Source organism: Mixophyes fleayi, chromosome 6, assembly GCF_038048845.1.
Source record: "Mixophyes fleayi isolate aMixFle1 chromosome 6, aMixFle1.hap1, whole genome shotgun sequence".
NCBI lineage: Eukaryota > Metazoa > Chordata > Amphibia > Anura > Limnodynastidae > Mixophyes > Mixophyes fleayi.
In genome coordinates, this window is record NC_134407.1 from 91,731,602 (window position 1) to 91,751,463 (window position 19,862).

Sequence of the window (19,862 nt, forward strand, 5' to 3'; positions counted from 1 at the left end):
TGGTTCAAGCTATTCTCTTCCATAACACATGGCTTGCCAGGGAGAGGCATTTTTTGTAAACCCAAAAAAAAAAATTGTACAGCAAGTACAAGGCACCCCCTGTAATACTGTGGGAAGGTCTGTGATTATGTTGGTGCAATTGTACTAGTATTGCAAAGAACTGGGCACTAGGCACTCTGCCGTTTGTTCTCTTCATATCTAAACATCTTACTTTTCAATTTAATTTCTGCATAATATATATTAACCTTTTACTGGATTCATTTTGTTAGCATCAAGCATATCATCAGCATCATTTATTTATATAGAGCCAACGAATTCCATAGCACTTTACAATTGGAGACAACACAGTAAAAAACAAACTGGGTAAAAAAGACAAAGATGTGAGAGGTAACTGCTTGCAAGATTACAATCTATGGAACAATGGGAGTTTGATACATCAGGTTAAGTCTACATATTACGTTTCGGTCCAGCCAGATTAAAGATAAAAAAGCAAAAAACAAACAAACAAAAGGGATTAGTATGCTATACTATCCACTCACACAGCAATGTTCGTCAGAGGGTTTTTGTCTTGTGTGAATTGTGTGTGGTAATAGGGTAATCCAGTGAGGTTAGGAAGGTGGTTGAGGAATACTATAAGCTTTCAGAAAACTATAAGTTTTCAGAGAATGCTTGAAGGTTTGTAGACCAGAAGAAAGCCTTATTGTGCGAGGGACGGAATTCCATATGGTAGGTGCAGCTCAAAAAAAGTCCTGTAACTGGGAATGGGAGGATGTAATGAGAGAGGATGAGAGACGCAGATTTTGTGCAGAACGGAGTTCTCAAGTTGGGAGATATTTTGAGACAAGTGAGGAGATGTGTGTTGGTGCAGCTTTGATGGCCTTGTAGGTTAGTAAAAGTATTTTATATTGGATTCGGTAAAAAACAGGCAACCAGTGTTGAGACACAGGCAGAGTGATTTAGCAGAGGAATAATGATTTGCAAGGAAAATCAGTCTGGCCGCTGCATGCAAAATAAATCGATGGGGTGCGAGTCTGTTTAAAGGATCAATAAGAAGGGAATTGCAATAGTCAATGCAGGAGATGATGAGTGCATGAATTAAGTTTTTTGCAGTGTCTTGTGTAAGATATATGCGTATCCTGGAAATGTCTTTTAGATGTATGTAACATGATTTAGATATAAAGTCGATGTGGGGAACAAAGGATAAATCTGAGTCAAGGATCATACCTAGGCAGCAAGCTTGAGGGATGGGTCACGTTGTCAACAGAAATAGAGACATCAGGTATGCTTCTCTTGGTGTGTGAGAATATTATTAACTCTGTTTTAGAAAGATTGAGTTTGAGTTGGCGAGAGGACATCCAAGATGAAATGGCAGAAAGACAGCCAGTAACACGGGACAACACAGAGTTTTAATTGCCCATTTGAAGGAGCACATATTAGGGGACAGTTGGATGACGCGTGAGAGGTCATTCCAGTGGAACAGGGCAGCTTGGGAGAAATCTTAGATTCGGGAATGGGAAGAGGTGGTCAAGGTGGAGGAGAGGCAGTTGTCATTGGCCAAGCGCAGAAGTAAGGAAGGAGTGTGGATAGAGAGAAGGTTGGAGAGATAAGAGGCAGTTGTGTGGGAGAGGGCCTTATAAGTGATGGTGAGGAGCTTGAAAAGTATTCTGTAGGGGAAGGGGAGCCAGTGTAGGGCCGGTCAGCGAGGGGAGGCAGAAGAAGAACGACGTGATAGGAAGATGAGTCTTGCGGCCACATTGAGCATAGAATGAGGGGGATGAGGTGAGAGCAGGGAAGGTCGGTGAGGAGAAAGTTACAGTAATCAAGTAGTGAGATGATGAGTACATAGATGATGGTTTTGGTGGCATCCTGAGATAGGAAGGGCTGGATGCAGACGATGTTACGTACTTGGAAGCTGTTGCTGTTGACAGAGATAGAGAGATCAAGGGGGATGATGATCTAGATGGAGGAAATGAGTTCTGTTCAGTTCATTTTGAGAAAGCATGAGAATAGCCTAGGGCAGGGACTGATGTGAATGAGTTCTCTGTACAGCGCTGCGGAAACAGTGGCGCTATATAAATAAATGGTGATGATGATGAAGGAATGTTTAGCAGGAGAGAGGGCGGAGCAATAGGAATAGAGGATAAATTTTAAATGAGGGAAGTCAGACAGGTAAGGGGGATTTCCTCCATAGGTCTTCAGCAGTACGAGTACATTTCTGAAGGCAGCATGTGGTTGTGGAGTGCGAGGGTTAGGGAATTAAGTGGCAATGGGAGTGAATGGGAGAGGTGGGGTGACAGCATCCAGGGCAGTGGTGAGGAAGCGGTTATAAAGAGAGGTCGTCTGGTCGGGGAAAACCAGGGTGGGAAAAGGGGAGAGGAGAGTTTCAAGAGAAAAAGAAAAATAAGTAGGGTCAAGAGCATCAAGATTGTGCCTAGTAAGAGTAGTGTAATGCAGGAGGGTGGGGGGGGCAGGGGACGAGGACAGTGTAAAGGAGAAGAGGTTGTGGTCAGAGAGTGGGAAGGGGGAGTTGGAGAAGTCAGAGAGAAAGCAAAAACGAGAGAAGACGAGGTCAAGGGAATGACCAAGGGAGTGGGTGGGGGAAGAGGTTCACTGAGTGAGGCCAAGGGAAGAAGAAAGGGTGAGAAGTTTGGTGGAGGCATGGTCAGAGATGTTATCAATAGGAATGTTAAAGTCTCCAAGTATGATGGAGGGGAGGTAAGAGAAAAGGTTAGTGGGGAAGCCAGGATGCAAAGTTGACGAGAAAAAGGGAGGTGGGGCCAGGGGGGGAGTAGATGACCGAGACACAGAGGTGGATAGGTGAGAAGAGACGGACAGAGTGGACTTTGAAGGAGGATAACGATAGGGAAGGAATAGGGTGAATGACCCTAAAAGTGCAGTTAGGGGATAGGAGGAGTCCCACTCCACCTCTGGGACGGTGATCTGGTCTGGTGGAGTGAGTGAGTGAAGGAAAGGCAGGGGAAACAGTGTCAGTGGAAGAGAGCTAGGTTTGGGTGATAGCAAAGAAGTTAAGGGAGTTGGATATGAAGAGGTTATGGATAGCAGGCAGTTTGTTAAGGATGGATCTGAAGTTCCAGAGGGCGCAGGAGAAGAGAAGGGAGGGAAGTAGGGAGATATGGATGAGATTGGCCGGGTTTCTGCAGTGAGGGGAGGGAGGATAGAGTAGGGACGGGGAAGGGGGCTGGGGGAGAGGATGGGTATAGGACAGGAGCGAAGAAGCATAATGAGAGATGAGAGGATAGGAAGGAAAAGTGGAGGGGGAGAAAGAACAGGGGAAGGAGATACAGGAGAAGGGGTCTGAGAGTAGATAGAGATTATACTGAAATCAAAAGGAGCTTATTAGTTTTCCAAGAGAAGTGGTGTAGATAGAGAATAGCAGAGGACCTAGTACTGAGCCTTGTGGTACTCCAACTGATAAAGGAAGCAGAGCAGAGGTGGATCCAGAGTAATTAACACTGAAAGAGCTATTAGAAAGGTAGGATGAGAGCCAGGATAGGATAGTGTCTTAAAAAACCTGGGGATTGAAGTGTTTGTATGAGAAGAGAGTAGTCAACAGTGTCAAATGCAGCAAAGAAATCCAGGAGAATTAGAAGAGAGTAATGGCCTTTAATTTTAGCAGTGATGAAATCATTTACAACCTTAGTCAATGTAGTCTCTGTGGAGTGTTGAGAATGAAAACTAGGCTGAAGAGAATCCAATAAGTTGTTTGTGGAAACGAAGTGTGTGAGGCAAGTGTAGGCAAGTCTCTCTAAAAGCTTGGAGGGGTATGGGAGCTGAGAGACGGGATGGTAATTTGAGAGTCAGTTTGGGTCAGAATTCTGTTTTTTCAGAATAGGAGTAATCACTGCATGCTTGTATGATGGCAGGAAAACACCAGTAGAGAGCGAGAGATTACAGATTTAAGTTAGAAGTGGAATGAGCACAGGAGACAAGGATCTACCAATTTGTGAGGGAATAGGATCAAAAGGACAGGAGAGTAGAAACATGAAAAAAGAATAGATAATTCATCTTCATTTGTGAGATCAAATGAAGAGGGTGCAGGGATGGAATTGAGCTGATTGCTTGTCGAGGAAGAGGATGCCATTTCTAGTCTGATTTTATCAATCTTCTCCTTGAAGTAGGAAGCAAGATCCTGGGCACTGATAGTAGATGGAGGGTTTGGGGTGGGAGGATTAAGAAGAGATTTAAATGTGTTAAAAAGACATTTGGGGTAAGAAGCCTGAGCACAGATGAGAGATTGGAAGTATGTTTGTTTTGCAGTGTCTAGAGCTTTTCAATAGGAGTGGTAGATAGAAATATATGTGAAGAAATCATTAGAGGTAGAAGATTTACACCAATGACGTTCTGCTTTGCGGGAAAGCAACGGCTGACATTGAAGTTAACATGTAGTATGAAGAGTCGCTGGAGCCACTTGATAATGGGATGTTGCTAGGGTTTGGTTAAAATGAAATACTGTCATCTTAGGGGAGGAGAATGTAGAGTTTGGTGAGAGAAGGTGTAGGAGAGAGGTGCAAAACTGTTGAAGATTTATATAGTTAAGATTTCTGCGGGTATGAGGAGGCCTGGTGGAGTTTGACAGCAGAGAGGTTAGAGCAGTGGGGTTGAGCATGTAGCTGCTAAGGTAATGATTCAAGAGCAGAAAAGGTGTATTAAGGAAATCAGAAACTGAGCATAGTCTAGAGAAAACAAGATCAAGGCAATGGCCATCATGACGAGTAGATAATTCAAACCACATATAATTACATTTCTGAAAACAATTTGCAAGAAAATTGAGCAAGGGGCAAGTTATTGCTGGGGACCATTTATTACTGTCCAACATCAGTGCCTCTTCTACCCAGCTTGTGGAGACCCTGAATATGTGATGTTTGAATAGTTTGTGTATTAGTTGTGTATTAGTTTGTGTATTAGTTGTGTATGATTGTGTATTTGTGTATTTAGATCACACCAGTGATCTAAAACTGGATGCTGACTTATGTTGTGAGCTCACAAAGCAGGAGGACCAATTCCGTCCTGTCTTCTTCAACACAGCTGAATAAAACTTCCTTATGCTTTTCAACTAAAGAGGACTGGACAGATTCAGCTCTCCTGTGCTGCGATTTCACAGGGCAAATCAGCTCCCGGAACCTCCTACCTTCATGCAAAGGGGTGAGGCCTTGTTGAGACACCCTTTCCTATTTGCTACATGAGGGGAGGTCATAATGAAGGGGATTGTCAAAAATGTAACAAAACCTTCAAGAATATGCGGTTCATGCATTTGTAGTGAATGGAATAGAACAATAATTAAAATATACTTTACTGTTATAAACAAGAAATACTTTCTTCAAACTGCAAAAATAACAGATAGGATGAACTGTTGGATGATCTTCTCTAACCTGATCAGTAATTGCTGGCATTAATGTTTATACAGCTTTACTGCTTTGTAAGGACATGTCAGCTTGAGAAATGTCTTGTACATTTTTCTGTTTTATTATTTACAGAGTTTTGTTCTTCTTATTTGCAAGACTGATCGGCCAACATTGGAAGACAGAACAATCTGTCTGCAGGAGGTATACCACATGCTGACTCTTAGCTTCATAGACTGCTGAATTGTTTAGATAACCACTGGATAAATAAGTAATCATGTGAGATGACTGTTACATCTAGGTGTGTTTTCCATTGACTGATTTTGTTCTGCATTCCATAATAGATAATAGAAGACATTTCTAAAATCTGCAGGTGGTGCCTGTTTAGCAAGAAAGATGGATCAGGCAAGGGCTATAGGTCCTTGATGGTTTTGCAGAAAACACATCTAAAAAACAATATTAATTAATACTCTTTCATATTAAAGAAAAAATGATCATCAATTGAAAGGTTTTTTTCTTTAATAACCTATATTAAAAAGTAAAGTTTCCTTAATTTTAAAAGCAGTTAAGTAGTGATGCTCAGATCCGAATATCGATTTTTGAACCATTTCTTGAATGTTAGATTGCTTCAAAAAAGTCAAGCTAAATTCGAGAAATTTGTTTTGAAGAACATGGTTCGCACATGATCTAGCCAATTCATGATAAATTGGGTAAGTTTTGCAGTTTTTTAAATGATGAAAGCACAGTGAATGTTGAATGTCAAATTTTTAATACAATAGTGTTAGAGATTTTGAAAAGTTAAAACACGTTCTATTAATTAAAAATATTATTTAAATAGTGTTTAAAAAAATTAAAGACATTAATTTTAATGCAAACCTCGATTGGCGAACGCAAGCCTCAAATTTTGGACCAGAAATTTAATCGGGGGTCTACTGTCGATTGTACCCAAAAAATTGTTTGTGGTCATCGAAACCGTTTAAATTTTATCAGAAATCTTCTAGACAAGTAGAAATTTCATGAGTATTAATAGGAATGTAAACCCTATTGTACTGGCAGGAGCATGCTGGGTTTCTGGGATCCCCCTCTCTTGAACTTGATCCCCTCTTCTAACGCCCTTTGTGCCTCCTGTCTGTTTACCCTCCTTCTTGGATGTAAGCTCTTATGAGCAGGGCCCTCTTCCATCTTGTTTCTCTACCTATTCTTCTGCTCCTACGTCACCATGCAAGTTATGTTTGGAGTATTTGTTTAATGTTAAGCACTTTATCTACCCTGTCTTATGCCTGTCTCTCTCTGTATGGTGCTGCTGACATTTTGTGGCGCCCTATTAATAAAGACTAATAATAATAATAATAATAATAATAATAATAATAATAATAATAAATAATAATAATCTGTCCCGGGACCCTTGGGACTAGTGGCAGGGATGAAGTGGAAACTAGGAGGCTGGAAGAAGGTCTTGCTCATAGATGGTGGATGTGCTCTATTCGTGTTTACCAGATGACAGCAGGAGGAATGCTGGTCTGGACTCCGTAGTGGAATAAGCAACTGGAATCTGGATTTGGTGGATTGGAACCTGGACACAGGAACAGAGGGACTGAACCCATGGCCAGAGACTCAGTACATCCAAGGATCCAGAAACTCTGAAGATTATTGTACTAGAACTGAGCAGCAGATTATCAGGGGTAGATATGCCTGGAACTGGCACGGGGCAACTCAGACTTTAGAACCTGCATCAAGTCTGGAACTAGAAGTCGGTACCCAGAGACACAGAGATGACTCCAGAAGTTGGAAGACTACTACCCCACATAGCCAGTAGGTGAATCAGAGGAATAGGCTGAAGAGAGCTGGATCCACATTGGGGGGGTGAAAACTAGATCCTGTACAGCAGTAGATAGAACGAAGCTGAGTCCACATGAAGGGTTAATGGCTGAGTCTGTACAGCAGCAGGAAGAATGAAACAGCAAACAGCAACAGTGGTAAGCTGGAACTAGGAAAGTGTTACACTGGCAACTAGCTGAGTGTAGGAGGTGACTTTTATAGTCTGCATCGGGAGCCAATTGGTGAATGAAGTCAGCTGCTCAAAATAGGCAGGATGTAGCAAAGTGTCTAAATCAAGATGGCAGCCTCCAATGCAGCAGACAAAATTCATGAATGCTGTATTCTGACAGGAGGGAGCTGCAAGGTGATATGATACCGTTGAGTGGTGTAAGCAGGACTAAGACACCGATTCATGACACATGCTCACTGTACACCAGAGAAACCATCCAACTGTAGGAGTATTCCAGCTTACAGCTATTGGCTCTGAATGAGCACATGAGATGCGCCACAGGATCATCAATTCAGATCAGGGGAGGGGGAGATACATTTGTTTTGTGGGCCCAATGCAGCTAGAGATCTTGTACCAGCCCTTCAACAGCTGCAATAGATGCGGTTCCTGGCAGGTATATATGCAGTTGTGTACAGGTCAGACTCAGCTGCATTTGCATTAACACGTCCTTACTGTATGCTGCCTATAAAGTGGGGATTTGAAAAAAAATAAAAGTAACATGCATTACAAGTACCCTTTCCATAGAACCGTATCTTAGCTTAAACTTGTTACAATGTCTAAGTATACAGCATTTTTGCACATAGGATATATTGTGGAACAGTCCAGGCGCTTATGTTGTGTGTGTAACTTTTATTGATCTCGGAAATTCACACTTCCAGACTTGGCTTCATTTATATGTACTGGTTTCTTTGCACTCCTGTAATAATGCCTGGTCCACCTGATGCTTGACCACATGGTAGTTGTCAAATGATAGCGTGTTTACAAACAGTAAAAGATCTGCATTTGCAGATATTTGAGAAACAAGCTCAGTTCTCTGAGGTGCTGAGATGCTGCACTGAATTTATACACTTTCCGTTTTTAAAAAGATAACATTACTTTCGGTTTTGAAAAAATATATATTTATGTTACATAAGTTACATCTGAAACCATTCATGAGCCTGTAATGATTCACTGCTAAAATAGTTTGATAAGAGCACATTGACAAAGGCCACTTATTGCCTGCTTCTTATTTAGGTCAGACATGGCAGGATATAAAAAGTTTGTCAAGCAAAAAAAAAACAAATGTACATTGTGGCCAAGATTAGTAAAAAGCAGAGGCCTAAGGCAGCAGAATTGTTAAGAGTATCAAAGCCCTCCTTTGATTCAACTTCCAGCACTGGAAGAGGGCCCTGGTTGGGGTTATGGAGTTCTGTTTCAATATGACGATGGTCAGGTGTGGGACATAAAGAAAAACAAAAAAAAGTGGAAGTAATAAAAAAATATTGACTGAATATATTGATATCTGTTATTTCCAGTGTGCATTGCACAGTGGTTAGCACTTCTGCCTCACAGCACTGGGGTCATGAGTTTGATTTCCGACCATGTGTGGAGTTTGTATGTCCTTCCTGTGTTTGCGTGGGTTTCCTCCAGGTGCTCCAGTTTCCTCCCACACTAAAAAACATACTTGTAGGTTAATTGGCTACTATTAAATTGACCTTAGTCTCTCTGTCTGTGTGTGTATGTTAGGGAATTTAGGCTGTGAGCTCCAATGGGGCAGGGACTGATGTGAATGAGCCACTAATTCCGCGCTGCAGAATGAGTGGAGCTATATTAATAGCTGCTGACGATGATGATTTAATGGTAACCAGCCTGGGAAAGATCAACCTGTCTTGTTTCTTTGTTTGCAGAGAGATTAAGAATCTGAAGAGGTGCAGTGTGCAATATTTTATATGTGACACTGAAGTCTGACCCCCTTACACTTTAGAACTCCCACCCCTTGATTAAACAATTCAGTTTGCTTCTAAATTGTTCTTATCATTTTAACCACTTTTATGACTTTAATTAAACACAAGAATGAGGGACATCAGTGGGTATATTCAGGGCTGCCATCAGAAAATGTGGGGCCCAGTACAAACAAAAGAGGCAGGGCCCCCCCTTCCCAATATATAGTGCAGGGTATATTACATTGACCCCATATTAAGCCACACATAGTACCCCCAAGTTCATATTATGCCACAGTATTGTCCCCAATTCATATTATGCCACACATTAGTGCCCCAATTCATGTTGTGCCACATATAGTATCCGCAATTCATATTATGCCACACAGTATTGCCCATAGTTCACATTATGCCACACAGTAGTGCCGCCAATTTTTCATGCCACACAGTAGTACCCCCAGTTCATATGATACCGCAAATATTAACCCCAGTTCATATTATGCCACATAGTACCCCCAGTACATATCATGCCACACATAGTACCCCCAGTTCATATTATGCCACATAGTACCCCAAGTTCATATCATGCCACACATAGTACCCTCAATTCATATTATTTTTGTTACAAGTACATATTTGCATAGTGTAGAAACCCCCCCTCCTTCTATTCAGCGCGGCAGCTAAGACAGGAACATCAGATGTCAGCACACTTTACAGGCAGTCCCATGGGATGACGTTGTCATCGCGCAAGCTCGGCATTGGAAGGACCAGAGAGAAATGTAAAGAAACACTAGCCATACATCACACCAGAATGCCGCCGCCGGCTCAATCAAAACCCCGTCCCCGGTGACAGAAAACATTCTCGGACTAAAAGTTTTTGGCCTAAAGCGCAAAAACGAAAAGGATGCTCCCTTCATGTTTTAGACATGTCGCAGCCGGCGGGCTCCCCAGTCACTACGGGCCCCTCACAACAGTACCCCCCTGATGGCGGCCCTGGGTATATTTACTAAACTGCGGGCAGGGGAGGGCTGGCAGACTTTAAACTGGGGGCAAGCACACAGCACTAGCCCATAAGTAGCAACCCATCCTTAAAGGGTGGTTTTGGTACAATATATATTTAGCTATATAAAAAGAGGCTATTTTAGTGTTGTAGTGTTGCTTAATCCACATATATATATATTTTTATGCCCAGGCCCAGAGCTGGATTAAGGCTCTGGGGGGCCCGGGTACTTTAGACAGGGTAACCCCCTATGATGTGGCATGGTTATCATTTTAGACAAATACACAGGCAATACTGTGTGCACGCACTACTTTTAGGTGCACACAGTTCTGCCTTCCCAAGCAGTACACGGTGAAGCAGGACATACCTCCCAACTGTCCTAAGCGAAACAGTCACCCAATTTTGGGATTGTCCCACCATATTTAGAACAGTTGGCAGACTGTCCTGCTCTCTCCTACCTGTTCTTGTCACTTTCACCACTTGTGGCTGCTGGTTACTTTAGCGCATTTGCTGGTTGTCTGGATCCTCGAATATTGGAGGCCCTATTTGGAAAAAAATGGGTACATAAAATAATAACATTAAAATAATTACCTCCAACCAACCCTGACATTAGATAGCAAACACATTTAATATATAAACCTATTTCCCTCCCTCCAAACAGCCCCAGCAATAATTTAAATAGCATTTACATTTAACAAATATTACCATTTCCCACAACACAGGCATTAAATAATACATAAATCACATTTAATAAATAGACCTCATTTTCGAAAAATCAGCCGACAATCAATAAATAGCTCCCAAAACACCCCAGCATTAAATTAAAGGTACAATTACTCATTATAAATTCATAGTCCCCACTATTAAATTAAATTGCTCCACCATCACCCCACAAATAAAATAGCACCCAATAATTAGCCCCCTCCTGCACTCTAAAATAACCTACCTCTCACATTATATTAAGACCACTCCCCCCTCCCTCACTACATTAATTTACTGGCCTACACACACTTCATTCATATGCTGACCCCTCAAACACACACACCATGTAGTAGCCGATCGCACATACACAACATGTAGTGGCCCCTCACACGCACACAATGTAGTGGGCCCCACACGCGCACACAACATGTAGTGGACCCACACGCACACACCACATGTAGTGGCCACACACACACACCACATGTAGTGGCCACACACACACACCACATGTAGTGGCCACACACACACACACACATGTAGTGGCCACACACACACACACACACACACACACCACATGTAGTGGCCACACACACACACAACATGTAATGGCCCCACACACACACACACAACATGTAGTGGTCCCACACGCACAACATGTAGTGGTCCCACACGCACAACATGTAGTGGTCCCACACGCACAACATGTAGTGGTCCCACACGCACAACATGTAGTGGCTCCACACGCACAACAGGTAGTGGCTCCACACACACACACACACACACACACACCACATGTAGTGGCCCCACACACACACACACACACACACACCACATGTAGTGGCCCCACACACACACACACACACCACATGTAGTGGCCCCACACACACACACACACACACACACCACATGTAGTGGCCCCACACACACACACACACACACACACGTAGTGGCCCCACACACACACACACACACACCACATGTAGTGGCCCCACACACACACACACACACCACATGTAGTGGCCCCACACACACACACACACACCACATGTAGTGGCCCCACACACACACACACACACACCACATGTAGTGGCCCCACACACACACCACATGTAGTGGCCCCACACACACACACCACATGTAGTGGCCCCACACACACACCCACCACATGTAGTGGCCCCACACACACACACACACACCACATGTAGTGGCCCCCCACACACACACACACACCACATGTAGTGGCCCCACACACACACACACACCACATGTAGTGGCCACACACACACACACACACCACGTGTAGTGGCCACACACACACACACACACCACGTGTAGTGGCCCCACACACACACACACACACCACATGTAGTGGCCCCACACACACACACACACACCACATGTAGTGGCCCCACACACACACACACCACATGTAGTGGCCCCACACACACACACACCACATGTAGTGGCCCCACACACACACACACCACATGTAGTGGCCCCACACACACACACACCACATGTAGTGGCCCCACACACACACACACACCACATGTAGTGGCCCCACACACACACACACACCACATGTAGTGGCCCCCACACACACCACATGTAGTGGCCCCACACACACACACACCACATGTAGTGGCCCCACACACACACCACATGTAGTGGCCCCACACACACCCACACACACACCACATGTAGTGGCCCCACACACACACACACACACACCACATGTAGTGGCCCCACACACACACACACACACACACACACCACATGTAGTGGCCCCACACACACACACACACACACACCACATGTAGTGGCCCCACACACACACACACACCACATGTAGTGGCCATACACACACACACACCACATGTAGTGGCCCCACACACACACCACATGTAGTGGCCCCACACACACACACACACACACCACATGTAGTGGCCCCACACACACACACCACATGTAGTGGCCCCACACACACACACACCACATGTAGTGGCCCCACACACACCACATGTAGTGGCCCCACACACACACACACCACATGTAGTGGCCACACACACACACACACACACACACCACATGTAGTGGCCCCACACACACACACACACACACACCACATGTAGTGGCCCCACACACACACACACACACACACCACATGTAGTGGCCCCACACACACACACACCACATGTAGTGGCCCCACACACACACACACCACATGTAGTGGCCCCACACACACACACCACATGTAGTGGCCCCACACACACACACACACCACATGTAGTGGCCCCACACACACACACCACATGTAGTGGCCCCACACACACACACACCACATGTAGTGGCCCCACACACACCACATGTAGTGGCCACACACACACACACACCACATGTAGTGGCCACACACACACACACACACCACATGTAGTGGCCACACACACACACACACACACACCACATGTAGTGGCCCCACACACACACACACACACACTACATGTAGTGGCCCCACACACACACACACACACACACACCACATGTAGTGGCCCCACACACACACCACATGTAGTGGCCCCACACACACACCACATGTAGTGGCCCCACACACACACACCACATGTAGTGGCCCCACACACACACACCACATGTAGTGGCCCCACACACACACACCACATGTAGTGGCCCCACACACACCCACACCACATGTAGTGGCCCCACACACACACACACACACACCACATGTAGTGGCCCCACACACACACACACACACCACATGTAGTGGCCCCACACACACACACACACACACACACCACATGTAGTGGCCCCCCACACACACACACACACCACATGTAGTGGCCCCACACACACACACACACCACATGTAGTGGCCCCACACACACACACACCACATGTAGTGGCCCCACACACACACACCACATGTAGTGGCCCCACACACACACACACACACACCACATGTAGTGGCCCCACACACACACACACCACATGTAGTGGCCCCACACACACACACACCACATGTAGTGGCCCCACACACACACACACCACATGTAGTGGCCACACACACACACACATGTAGTGGCCACACACACACACACACACACACACCACATGTAGTGGCCCCACACACACACACACACTACATGTAGTGGCCCCACACACACACACACACACACACCACATGTAGTGGCCCCACACACACACCACATGTAGTGGCCCCACACACACACCACATGTAGTGGCCCCACACACACACCACATGTAGTGGCCCCACACACACACACCACATGTAGTGGCCCCACACACACACACTACATGTAGTGGCCCCACACACACACACCACATGTAGTGGCCCCACACACACACACCACATGTAGTGGCCCCACACACACACACCACATGTAGTGGCCCCACACACACACACCACATGTAGTGGCCCCACACACACACACACACACACACACACCACATGTAGTGGCCCCACACACACACACCACATGTAGTGGCCCCACACACACACACCACATGTAGTGGCCCCACACACACACACCACATGTAGTGGCCCCACACACACACACCACATGTAGTGGCCCCACACACACACACACACCACATGTAGTGGCCACACACACACCAACACCACATGTAGTGGCCCCACACACACCACATGTAGTGGCCCCACACACACACACACACACTACATGTAGTGGCCCCACACACACACACACCACATGTAGTGGCCCCCCCCACACACACACACCACATGTAGTGGCCCCACACACACACACCACATGTAGTGGCCCCACACACACACACACACACACACACCACATGTAGTGGCCCCACACACACACACACCACATGTAGTGGCCCCACACACACACACACCACATGTAGTGGCCCCACACACACACACACCACATGTAGTGGCCACACACACACACACACACATGTAGTGGCCACACACACACACACATGTAGTGGCCACACACACACACACCACATGTAGTGGCCCCACACACACACACACACACTACATGTAGTGGCCCCACACACACACACCACATGTAGTGGCCCCACACACACACCCACCACATGTAGTGGCCCCACACACACACACACCACATGTAGTGGCCCCACACACACACACACCACATGTAGTGGCCCCACACACACACACCACATGTAGTGGCCCCACACACACACACACACCACATGTAGTGGCCCCACACACACACACACACCACATGTAGTGGCCCCACACACACACACACACCACATGTAGTGGCCCCACACACACACACCACATGTAGTGGCCCCACACACACACACCACATGTAGTGGCCCCACACACACACACACCACATGTAGTGGCCACACACACACACACACCACATGTAGTGGCCACACACACACACACCACATGTAGTGGCCCCACACACACACACACACACACTACATGTAGTGGCCCCACACACACACACACCACATGTAGTGGCCCCACACACACACACACACACACACACACACCACATGTAGTGGCCCCACACACACACACCACATGTAGTGGCCCCACACACACACACACACACCACATGTAGTGGCCACACACACACACACACAACATATAGTGCCCCCCCACACACAGCATGTAGTGGCCCCACACACACACAACATGTAGCGGCCACACATATACACAACATGTAGCGGCCACACACACACACACACACACACACACACACACACACAATACGCTGACACTGACACACACTATCCGCTGCACACACACACACACACAATATGCCGACATACTACCTCCTAGCCCCTGACGGCACTTACCTTACTCCAGCCACGCCACGTGCTGGATGCGGCCACACTAGTGGAAGGGAGAGAGGGGGGTCGGATCCTCAGGATCCGCAACCAATAGGTGAAAGTGGCTGGTCCTGGAGGAGGGGCCAGCCACCAAGTAATAAACACTAAGGGCAGGCCCAAAATATATTTTCTGGGTCCGGCCTCGGGGGGCATGTGCCCCCCTGCCCCCTAGCCCAGCCCACCTCTGACTGCGGGTTTGAAAAAGTGAAGATATTACCTATAGCAACCAATCAGATTCTAGCTAGCATTTATTTAGTACATTCTTTTTTTTGCTGGCCCAGCATACCTCCGGGGTTAAATCACAACACCCATACCATACCATGGCCGTATGTCCTCTTTGGACCAACATACCTGCGGGGTTGAACCAAAACACCAGTACCATACCACGAGTCCGCGCTCCCATTGGCTCCTCATACCTCCGGCCTGCACCAACACTCCACTGTAAGAACTGGCCCATGCATCTTGTGGCCATTTGTACAGACAGTGTCGGACTGGGGCATGAAGGGCCTCCCGGGGGACTGCAACACTAGGGGCCCATCAGAGGGGGTGTGGTCAGCCATCATAGAGGCGGGACCAGAAACTAGAGGGGGAGTGATCAGTCCACGAAGGGCCCTATTTGGAAAAAATAATGGGTACATTTAGAAAATTCCAACCAGCCCAGCATTAAATAAATAGGACCCACAATACTTAGGCCTCCCTCCAGCCCCAACATTAAATAGTATTCCCATTTAATAAATAAACCTGATAACCTCCCTCCAAACAGCGCCTACATATATATCTCTCTCTCTATCTATATCTATATCTATATCTATCTCTATATATATATATACATACATACATGATTTGGAAATAATTGCAATGGGAAGTCCCATATACATTCAATCGATGAGCTCTTATTAGGTAGCCGGTAATACAGACAGAGGGAATTCCCAAGGTGTAGAGTATCCTGAGAGTATTTAAAAATAAAAAAACAACACAGAGTTTTATGGGATGGGCACAAGGAGATAGTTGAAACATAGGGAAAAAGGACATAAAAGTATAAGCTTAATAACAGGTATGTATATAAGTGTTGAACCAAGCTCGATTCCACAAAAATCACTGATAACACTGTATTCTAAAAACGTCTAAATAGGTGATATGCAATAATATCGATTTTACCACCTGAAATATCCACACATATAATGTCCGTCTATCCCAGTTCCACTTCACAGAAAAATTGATCCACCGTGCATGATTCCAAAGGTGCTTGAATAAGGACGTTTTCAAATTCCACCAAAGTTTATGTTGACCACATATAGTATAAAATAGGAAATAAAAGGGGAAGGAAGACAAACGGAAGCTAATGGTGCAGCATGTCTCAAAATAAAATGAAGATAAAAGACTTTAAAATAAACTCACATTTTGATAAACTTGCAGCTCCTATAAAAGGAATCTTTAGTGCGGGCTGGCATCCACTGACCCAATAATCTGATCGTCCCACTTCATAGGTAAAGGCTCGATGGTAACCAAAACCTATGTATAAAAAGAAGGGAGGGAAACATACGGCAACTGATCGTGCAGCGTGTCTGCAGAGATGACTGGCTGCGTGCAGCAGTGGTGACGCCGGGAAGGACAGCGGGCTGCCTAGTGCGGACAACGGGTCCCCAGGGGCAGCTCCGCCCACTTTGAAAAGGGTGTGTGGACGCAAGGTAGCCGGGCCTACCAGTGATTTTACCGTTAGCCCGCTGGGCTAGTCCGACGCTGTGTACAGAAGCAGGACAAGCTGTACCTCGAGCAAACAGCGAACACTTGAACCAGGACTCTGGAATGGGAGGGAAGTATAGCTTTCCTGGGCCAAGAGAGTGAGCTAACTCCACCCCACTCTTTTAAACTGATCTTCATGACACTTGTTTGTACTTTACCATACCTACTCACTTTGTTATCGCTCAGTGATCCAAATAGTTATGTACACAAACGACAGCTTTTTGTCTCCCTCCAGCTTAATCCATCCCTTTTTTCTAATAAAATGCTTACAATTAATAACATAACCAATAGACCTTAGTCTTAACCTTAACTCCTAAGTAATATAATAAAAGACACCACACCGACTTGTTGGCAAATAACGCTTATTTATTTAAATTAAACCAATTCTGTTTTGGTGACAGGAGAACACTGTACTTGACATTGTCCGTCCATAAGCGAACCCTGTTTCTTAAACTTAATGGGACATCCGTCCCCAGGCATCCCGGAACCCGCACCCCTCTGGGCTAATCTCAACACACCGCAAGTTAGCCCAGATGAGCTGTACTTTCACCGAACCTAAGGTGACTCTTCGAAGGACATGGGTTCCAAACACCTGACTTCCATGAATGTGCACTTTACCTACTTTGCTTGTCCTGTACAGTGTTCTCCTGCCATACCAGGTTCACGCCTGAATCTATGCCCGCCACCATAATAACCCTTAACTAATTTGCCTAATGCCCTATAAATCTCTGCTATAAAGATACCTAACCCCTCATTTGTTAGGTGCACCCCATCAGGCCTCTAGAGGCCCGGGTTCTGAATACTAATTCCTGGGTGCTCAATTCACAGTCAACCAATCGAACATAGATACTTGGCCACGACCGCATTCACCTTATTACGGGCAAGGTCTGCCCTTCTTCCGTCTTGAAAAGATCTCCACACTAGCCGGGGATCTAGGTCGGACCAGCACAGGAACAATTCAGGCTAGGAGGCATGGACCCATTTTAGGTGGGACAATATTGCTAGGCGCAACTCTATAGATTTGGCATTGCTGAAATCATTTCCACCCAGATGTATAACCAGAATATGGGGAACCCCACTCTCCACTATTTTTCTGAACAGTAGTCCTTTAAAACTCGGACACCTCATTCCCCTCCAACCTAACTAAGAAACCACTACCGAGCAGGGGAACGCAGCTGTATTACCAGCTGCTCAGTGCAAAGCAGCCGTGCACAAATGAGTGACCTAGGATCCAGACCTTCAGCGGAAAGCCATGCACTGTAATGAAGTAAACACAACACCAGTAAAGCACCACACAGCAACATAGCAATCCCATAGGCCATTGAACACATAAGCCACTGGAAATCAAGACAAACAAGACCCTCCTCCTCCTTATCTCCCCCGATAAGGAGGAGGAGGAGAGGGGAGTGAGGAGGAGACAGGCAACACAGGCAAAGATAAAAACCGTCAAAACCTCATGGTACCAAAACCCAATCAAGGCCCACTTTAGAGGGAAATTCCGTAGAAATCCCTTTGTGCCTCTGAACCTAAGAACAGCAAACAACAGTCCCGTGTCAACCCATGAAGAGGAGGATAAGAAAAGTTCCAGAAAGAAGAGAAGGCCTTGCGTATCATCGATTGGGAGTGGACTTCCATCTGAGTAAATCCTCAGTATACGGGCCTGACTACCCATCTACAGCTGCAGACATGGCCGCACCTATTCTAAATGAATGTGTGCCAAATTGTGTGCTATTCAAACCCAAGGCGTCTAGCGTTCAATTAAAGACCACTGTAAACTGGGTACCGCGTGAGGGAAGACCCATCATTATGCACCAGCCACAGCAATGCATCATTTGGCCTCAGTCCAGAAAGGCTAGCAACCACCTGCACCGAGCAGACCGGCAACCACAGAGGCGACAGTGTAACCCAACACCCCTTACCCAGCTGATCCATTTTCGACCGCCCGCACCCTGCAAGATAGTGATTAAGGGGCTACAACAACGTCTTTAGCCAACATCCAGGTGAGTGGAGCGGACCGTCCGTAGGAAACCTCGCTCACCCGAAATGCGCCAAAGAAGAGCATCACAAAGGCCGAGGTAAAAAAAACAGCTCTCATATGGATCTGTAACACTTGTGTAACGTGCAGTAAATAAGTAATAAACATGGAGTACTTGCCTTACTCTAGATTAGCGCTAGCCGGCCGGTGGTTCGGAGTCTAACGAACCCCCTGGTGTTCACCAAGAACCGCCGCAAGGCGGGATGGGCTTTGCTGCGGAGGAACGCAGGTTGCGGTTCACTGGTCTTCCTCTAGAGGTAAGGATGTGGGAGATATAGCCATAGTCAGCAAGCCGGGGTCTGGTACACTGGAGCAGAGATTAGACGTGGTCAGCAAGCCGGGGTCTGGTACACAGGAGCAGAGAAACAACGAAGTCAATCAAGCC

At 46.1% G+C, this 19,862-nt stretch overlaps 1 long non-coding RNA gene across 1 annotated transcript in view; it reads left to right on the forward strand.

Moving 5' to 3' along the window:
* Nucleotides 1-19,862, forward strand: part of LOC142160338 (uncharacterized) — a 480,167-nt gene that overhangs the window by 211,252 nt on the left and 249,053 nt on the right. The gene's annotated exons all lie outside the window — the stretch shown is intronic.